A 9,011-nucleotide genomic window follows, 5' to 3' on the forward strand; every position below is an offset into this window, starting at 1 on the left:
ATTACACTCAACAAAACAAGAAATGACAAAAAAGTTTTTGTGCCATCCTTGCTAACCAACACCTTACCATAAGCCCAGTCTTATGACTGAAAAATATTCAATATTAGAAGCTAGGTATGGAGAGCATTAATAAATATTTTCATCAAAAGCCGCCGGCAAGATTAGAATCTTGCTTTAATCCTCTAGTCGGATAGTAGTGTTTTCATTGATCTGCAGGTTTTCAGCAGGTGTAATACAGGGTCAGCGGACATAAATACCTGTTGATATGGCAATGCATGACTTGGGACTGGCAAACAGTATAAAAGAAATGATCAGTTTCTACCGAATCGCAGTGACGTATTTCCGGTTAACGTGAGATTTCGACTAATAGACCCTTCCACGGATTTATGAGCAAATTAGCAAAAATCGATCAGTACCATTGAATAGAGCACCTCAAATTTAGCAAATTTGCCAAGTCAGAGGATGATAGGACGATTTTGTATGATGGTTACATGATACTGACTTGAATGAATTTCTTTCCGGAACGATTTCATCCCAATTGCAATATATTTCTATGTACTTGATTACATGATACTAGAGCAAGATTTGCTATAATACTTAACTCAAGCTGGAGTTAAAGTTTTAATCCAGCGGCCAACTATACTGGTTCCAAATGGTGAAAAGGGATTAACATACGACAGCAGCATTTTTGCGTGTCCCGATTGGTTGGACGTTGCCATGCAATTGATTGGAAAGGATTCCTTTGCTGACCCTGACAATTGGCAGTAAATCGATCAACAGACTTTTGAGATTGATGAACCAGGCTTCGCATTGGTACAACAATCATCAACGTGGCCTGCTCTAGGGTGACTTTCTGGAGACATCTACCAATTAAGCAACATGGGGAAAACGTTAATCATGGTATATATCGGAAAGGTTAGGAAATCTATTGCTCTAGGTTGTTGTTCGACTTTATCCATTGCTATATGACGTTGACCGTGCATAAAAGCGTTCTAAAATAGTTATTATTTGTTAATTAATCCTATATGATAAAAATTGATAAGTAAGGATTTTGAGATTTATAGTACACTCAACAAAATTACTCGACTCTGATTGGTCGAGAGGAGTACAATTATAGCGTTAATTGTACTCCGTAGGAATACCGAATTACGTCGCTATAGCAACACGGCCAAAACAATGTCAAAACAATTATTTTCTATCATTTTGTACTTAAAAACATATAAATAAAATTTTAAAGCCGTAAGAACTAATCTTTTTTATGCATTTCAGTTGCGCGATGGACTGAAAATCGGCCGCCTAATAGACAAAGATGAACGGCTTCGCTTCGCATTCTTTACTGAAATTTTGTTGAGTGAACTATAAACAAAAAATCGCACGATCTTCTCGTACAATTTGGAATTAATAGACACTCGTAATGTTTTGAAAGTTCTTTAATTGCACTCGCCTAAAGGCTCGTGCAATTACAAGAACTTTCAAAACATTATACTCGTCTCTATTAATTTCCAAATTGTACTCGAGATCGTGCGATTTCCTATACTAATAATATAAGAAACGATACAGACAGTAATTCACGACGTTTCGAGGTCATGCTGACCTCATTATCAAGTGTGTTTAATGGAACTAAATCTTGACTATTTATAAACTTTTTTTTTTTTTAGTTTATAAATAGTCAAGATTTAGTTCCATTAAACACACTTGATAATGAGGTCAGCATGACCTCGAAACGTCGCGAATTACTGTCTGTATCATTTCTTATATTATTAATGATAAAAATTAGTTGTTTATTGAAAAGGAAATCGACTTTTGCATACTTTCTTATTTGTCGCCACCGAATGAAGCTTTTTAGTTTGAAAATGTTCATATATGAAAATAATAAGGAAAACAGTATTTTCAGCCATAGTTGCTTTGGTTCATTGTCCACGGTCAATATCATTTAAACATCGCCCTCCAAACAATAGTGTCTTTTCTATGGAGTTTCCCAACCATTACACTCCATCAACTATGGTTATTTCAACGTGAAAGTGTTTCACCCGACTTCCAAACACCGAGTAGTGAATTGAAAAAAACGAGGACGAGCCGAGATTTTTTTAAACCCAATTTCGAGGTGTTCGGATAGAGGATGAAACAATCTTTCGAGTGCTAGATATTAATAATTCTTGGATAAATTCCAAACATAAGTTGCCCAATTTTAATGCTAGAATGCTTTTTTTAACCTCATACTAACCTTCTTTACCCTTAGTGATTTTTCTTTGTTTTATTCTAATGAATTATTAATGAGTTTGAGAAGCATAGTAATTTAGTTATGGGCGAGATCTGTTCAAAATATCACGCTGTCACAGGGATTTGTGTTCCCCCGAACACTGGGCACTAGTGTTTTGAGTTCCCCCCTCACCTCCCTTTCAAACATCTTTTGACACGATTCTCTCCCCCAGGTCAAGGATGCTCTATAAATGATTGGTTTTCGGTTTACAAACCGGCTAAATCTTAGAAAAGCTGAAACTTATTTTTTAAGGGGGAGGGGTGAACATCATAAACTCACCATCAGACAGCGGTCCACACATGTAAATTGCAAAAAAAAAAAAACAAAAAAAAAACGAAAAACAAACAAACAAACAAAAACAAAAAAAAAAGGAAAAATATGAATGACAGTACGGTAATGAATCTATGGATTGACATTGGATGTCGAGTGTATGAAGTTAATAACAGATTCCATGAAAATTCTATAAAAAGAAAACAAAATTTCCATGTAAATACAAAATATTATCCAGCAGTCAATTAATGAGGCTGGAATGGGGGCTATTTGACTTGTTTTAAAATGCAGGCTTTGAAGTTTGAGATATGTTTACGAGAAAGTTTGAGATATGTTTACAAGAAAGTTTGAGACAATATATGTTTACAAGAAAGTGATACCACATAATGTAAACACTGGGTTGTTTGGCAGTAAGAAGATTTTTGTATTTGTAAGATTTTGTTCGTTGAATATATGTGTGTTCGTGATTTGAAAACGGCGCATCACACATAATGTTTTCCTACAGGATCCGATCGTATATTTTCTCGTGTATTAGTAGTTGTGTTCGATGAATATATGTGTCTTCGTGATTCTAAAACGGCGCATCACACATAATGTTTTCCTACGGGAGCCGATCGTATATTTTCTCGTTCTCGAGTACATAGTTATCTTCGATTCTTGGCGAGCGCAGACAGTCCCTAACACCCACAAAATTACATATATAACATTGAAATCGAGGTTAATGAATTTGTTGAGAATGTTGAGCAGAAATATGAAAGCACGAACGGTACCACCAACGGTACCAACTGCACCAACGGTACCATTGGTAAGCCCTGAAACAGGGTGATGTGTGGTTTGTTGTCTTATAAATATTTATGTTTACCAAAGGGTGACCAGTTCTAATGTGAACACGCAAGCTTTACCAAAGGGTAAAAAGATACTAGATTTTGATTTTCGGTATGAAAACAAACTGTGAAAGCATGGACTTTCGATCCTTTAGTCTTTAGGAGTTTTAAGCTAGAGGTGTCAGAAAAGTCAAACAGGAATAACTGGCTTGTGGTAGCCAAGCGTTCATAGCGGCCCTTCTCTTTGATCCTTCGAAGTTGGCTTAGGGTTAGGGTTAGGGTTAAAAAGGGGAATGCTGTAAAACATTGACCAATGACTGCAATGTTTCGTGTGAAACAGTGCTATCGGTGTGCAACACCCGAATTCCGATCATTTTTTTTCATTTTCATAAAGTATTACCCCTTTTTAACCCTAACCCTGAATGAAATGAGTGCAGTATTTTGGGAATTGACGTAGTGATAGAAAGGTAAAGAAGTTATCGTCCAAGAGAACAAGAGATCCGGGCCTGGTTCACGACGTCCGAGAGGACGAAGATAGGCCCAGAAATGACAAGTGTTCTCAAGGAGAAGTATGTTCTGTTGGGTGAAAAACAAGTCTTAATCTCAGAAGATCGTAAATACTACGACAGAAGGCTACCCTACAACAGTCGTCTGAAAAGGACTATTGTTCAGGAATGAAGACTTATTTGTATTACTTTATTCATTTAGATTTAGATAGATTTAGATAGATGTTTATTACAAATTATGTCGCAGCCCATGGGCTGAATTACGTAATTATGTACAAACAATACCACCACAACGACAACAACAACAACCACCACAACAACAATAACCACCATCATCACAACGACAACTTCAACAACAAGAATTTTATTTGCAATCTTATAAAAAGATAAATAAATAATACATGAATATAAATATTAGAAAAGAGAAAATAACGTAACAAAAATAATTGGTATCACCATAAAAAATATGAAAATCAAAAACCTTACATGAGAGTCAAAAATGAAAAATATAAAAATCAAAAACCTTGCATGAGGGTGCCAGTGGGGGTACCCAATTGTCGATTAAATATTAATTTTCCAGCCTAATGCCAGTTAACTGTTAATAATTTTACGAGCGCTGGCCACAATATTAACTAAAATCATGAAATAAAATGCAGTTAATGTTAATTACTAATTTTAGGTCTCAGTTAACTACTAACCCCATTGGCAACCTCTTACAGACTTTTTATGGAAATCATTCAATTGGTGCTTATATTTGAAGTACTCTATATATTCCCCATATCCCAGGCATTCACGCTGTTAGATATGCGTTGAATTCAAGATGATCCCGACTTCACTGTGTTCACCACCTACCCTATCCCCTTGGTAGGCGTGAAGGTAAATAGGTGTTGATAAAAATGGAAGAACTAAGACCCCGTCCACACTTATATGTTTTCATTCGTAAACGCATAATTTTCAGTGTAAACGAATTCTGTCCGTCCACAAGTAAATGGTCATCGTTCGTGTTTTCAGCCGTCCACATACGGTAACACGATTATATAATAGTCAATCCTATAAAAATATTGCTGGTTTAAGATGAATATATAGCTCCTGTTAACCGAGAGCGAGGTCCGTACCCTAAGTTGTAGACTGAGTTTTTTCTACTGCCTTAGGGCCCAAGCGCGTAGCCTGAAAAGCCCTTTCACTGGATGTGAACTTCAAAATACCCCAAGAAAACAACTTTTTTCTTTCCATCTCGCGAAAAGTGCGGCAAAGTTGCGCAAGTGTATCAGTATATGTATTTGAATGACCATATTCATAAGAATATAGGCTGAGGCTGTAACTCCGCGCTTTAGAAGTAATATATTTGAGCGGTAAAAGAAGATTTCTAGGATTGTAATTCAGTTATTTATTAGTATTATTACAGCTACCCAGTTGGCTGTATTCTTGCTTAAAGTACGGCTTTTTAGTCTGAATAAAACAAGTCCTCTCTTGCATCCAAATAAAAGTTCATACCTCTAATTTTTAAAACAAACCTCGTGCGTAGGCTTCCATTAAATGCTGATTATCTCGAAAAAAAGCTCGAGAACCCTATTTTTCCCCCCCAGATTTGGAATCAGCATTAAATTTCAATTCGGAAAATCGAAGTTTTTAAAAAAGTTTAACTTAAGAAAAAATCTGTTAACATTTGGTCAGCTACGATTTCAAGCTCAGCCCCCTCATGTGAGCCCATACAAATTATGTCTCAAAAACACGGTTTTTGGATCTTTTCTCAAAATAATTACTATCTAGGCAAAAAACAGAAGTGGATTCAGTTAATTCAACCATTCACGGACTGTATGATATGGTTTAGATTGAATTCTATAAAAAAAAACCAACGTACTTTTTGAGTTGAATGTACGCTATTGGATGTATTTTACAAGAGAAAATGCATGACATAACCGAGGTCAAGCTAGAAAATCGTCTCTCCTTGAAATAAAACAGAACCTGTCAAAAAAAACAGAAGTGGATTTGAAAACCCCGGGCTTTCCTGAACATTTTGGTATATAATCCATAAAAATTTGTTAAAATTTAGAACCGTATTTTTGCTGATTTTATTTAGATCTTATTAACCGAGCGGGAGGTCTGTACGGGATAATCCTGACCGAGGTCTGTACCCGACCGAGGTCAAGATTATCCCGTACAGACCGACCAAGCTCGGTTGATAAGAGTTTTATTATATGACCACTTTTCATTGAAAAGGACAAAATGTTTTCGCCGTAAGATTGATATGCGATCGGACCGGTTAATACCGGAGAATCTAGACCAGTCCGCGATGCGATCTATCCAATCAGATTGCTCGATTTGCTAGTGTCCAAGCTCTAAGATTCACGGTTATATAATAAAAGCTCATACTGTCTGTTGGCCTATACATTCGCCTCTTGTGATTTCTTAAAACACGCTAACCACGGTAGTTAGCGAAAGAACAACAGATTTACGGGTCATTTAGGATGTTTTGTCACGCACCTTTACTTGTGCTATATGACTTTACTTTTTAAGAACAACCTTTTGCTTTGGAAAGAGAGGAAAAAGACCGAAAAAAGCAAATATTCCAAATGTATGGGCAATTTTTCCAATGCAATTTCCAAAAGTAGGCACCTTAAACCTTAATCCAAAACACCCGGGCATTTCATTTTTTTTCGTCCCTCAACGCTCACACATTCATATTATTCTACACATCGATAGATTCTATTTTTAAAAATAACGATCCAGCCCGTCATGCCATACCAGCCCTATGCTTACAAGATCTCTAGCAACAAATTCCCCTATAGCTACCAGTACTTAATAATGTAATGACTGAAAAACCTACGTTTTGCAATAATTGAAAACGATAATAAGCTGTGACATCATAAGGTAATTCATGACGTCAGTTTCCATGGGATGAGCTCGCGCACAGCTTGCATAGGTCGAGTGCGCGAGTTGTGTTTACTGAATGACTCAATGACTTAACTTTTTTGGTTAGTTTTTTTAAAAAGTCAGGTCATAGTTCATGCATTCCACATGGAAAGGAGTTCTTTTAGGGTTAATAGCCTCCAGCGACATAGTTGCAACGTTCGATCAGCTGGTCATAGCAAGGGGTTAATCAACTACGGTCTAGAGGCCGACTAACCTCTCCCTTAGGATTCGGCCGAGCTTCCTGATCAGTCTGCATATCCTCGGATAGCGGTGTCGGGGCCGAAATCTCCGGCATAGCCGTAAATGCTTCGCGCTGCCATACTGCGCTTCAGCACTGGTTCTGGAGGTATCGTCCTATTAAATCAAAATAATAATAAAAGGGAAAACGAAACTGTATAAAAATTAAAATATTAATTTGATTGATAAAAAGCATCATCGCTGATTGTTTTATTTTATATTCGAAGTTAAGACGACGACGAATGAATATAGAAAAAGAGGAAAGTGAAGGAAGTTGGAATTGAAAAGATGAAAGATGAAAGTGTAATAAAAGTATGAATACTTTTGGTGGAGCTCTCAGCAGAAATTTCAAGTTATAAATACACATTGTTTTGAAATAATAAAAACCTGTCTCGGAAGAGAACTTAAGCCTGACCAGCCCCGTCACCACATGATAATTGCACACTGATAAATTGCAACTGTCTCTACAGCCGTTCGCCTTATTACTTTCATTTATGCATTGGATTTATTGAACATCTTCAAGCAGGGAATATTATCAATCACAGCCTCCGTGGCTCAATGGATTAGCGCGTTGGACTTCTAATTCAAAGGTTGTGGGTTCGAGTCCCACCGGAGGTGTTTTTTTTTTTTTTTTTACCCTTTTATCCTTACCTTTATAGGGCGTAATGTTTTCCCATTTTAGATCACATGTCAATCTCTTCAGAATAAGATCTATTACATTCTAATTAACTTCGTTCAAACGAATGTAAATCATTTACCTTCTGAATTATTGTATTAACGACAGAAACCAAACTAAGGTTGGTTAAACCGGCGCTCGAACAATGGTCAAAGTTAGCAAAAATCTATCAATAATGCTGAAAAAGCGCACGAAAGTTAGTTTATTGACCAAGTTTGATAGTGACACTGATTGGAAACAGACCAACATTTCGAACCCTGGACCTTGTGCGTGTTAGGCAAACGTGATAACCACTACACTACGGAAACTGATGCTGCATAAAGGTTAAAATATTAATTTGATAAAAAGCATCATCGCTGATTGTTTTGTTTTATATTCGAACCTATGAGGACGACGAATAAATATAAGAAAAAGAAAAAAGTGAAGGAAGTGTGAATTGAAAAGATGAAAGATGAAAGTGTAATAAGAGTGTGAATACCTAAACTGAATCTTTTAGCAGGTGTTATTTCGGGTCATTAATATATATTTGTTGGACTGATCATGGTTCATTAATGACAAAAGAAGGTTATGGCTGATATTTTGAAAAGTTTCAATTTTGTGCATGGCGTAAATTTATTGAAGAGAAACAATAAAGTTCTATTTTCTTGATTTTAAATCCACTGCTGACTTTTTTGAAGCTATTGTTTCGGATAAAACAAAAAAGACCAGTGTAAAAAATCATATAAAAGGAGCATGTCTTTCTACACTGAAGAAGCATTTAAAGAAAAGCCATGCATTAATAAGATTTCAATAATTTCAGTAATGATTTCAGTGCTCAAATAAGAATAGTCGAAAATTTATATTGTTTTGAAATAATTATTTTGAGGCGTTGCCTCAGAAGAGAACTTAAGCCTGACCAGTCCCGTCACCTCATGATAATGGCACACTATAAATTGCAACTGGCTCTACAGCCGTTTGCCTCATTACTTTGATTTATATACACTGGAATTATTGGCCATCTTCAAGCAGGTTTGAATCTTATCAATCACAGCCTCCGTGGCGCAATGGATTAGCGCGTTGGACTTCTAATTCAAAGGTTGTGGGTTCGAGTCCCACCGGAGGTGTTTTATTTTTACCCTTTCTGCCGAAGCTAAAGGGATAGTAATCCTTTTAGGTAGCGATACATGGCCTATTGTTCATATTCTACCAAATCTACAAAAGTATTTTTACCTTGCAGGACACTTGAGTCAAACAAGGCTTTTAAAAGTTAGCGTTAAAAGATTCACAACCCAAGATTATATTAGTCTACTTAACTTTTAGAACTATTACAAAAGTATTCTCTAAGA

General features: G+C 36.3%; 2 non-coding genes across 2 annotated transcripts; both read left to right on the plus strand.

The window, feature by feature from the left end:
* The first annotated feature begins 7,554 nt into the window (after positions 1 to 7,554).
* Positions 7,555 to 7,628, plus strand: Trnar-ucu (transfer RNA arginine (anticodon UCU)). The gene has a single exon. It is a non-coding gene; the product is annotated as a tRNA-Arg (tRNA).
* Positions 7,629 to 8,715: 1,087 nt separating this feature from the next.
* On the plus strand, positions 8,716 to 8,789 carry Trnar-ucu (transfer RNA arginine (anticodon UCU)). Its single transcript has one exon. It is a non-coding gene; the product is annotated as a tRNA-Arg (tRNA).
* The last annotated feature ends 222 nt before the right edge of the window (positions 8,790 to 9,011 follow it).

The sequence above is a fragment of the Actinia tenebrosa genome, unplaced genomic scaffold, assembly GCF_029948245.1.
Source record: "Actinia tenebrosa isolate PJP-AT-01 unplaced genomic scaffold, QUT_ActTen_1.0 utg344__unscaffolded, whole genome shotgun sequence".
Classification (NCBI taxonomy): Eukaryota; Metazoa; Cnidaria; class Anthozoa; order Actiniaria; family Actiniidae; genus Actinia; species Actinia tenebrosa.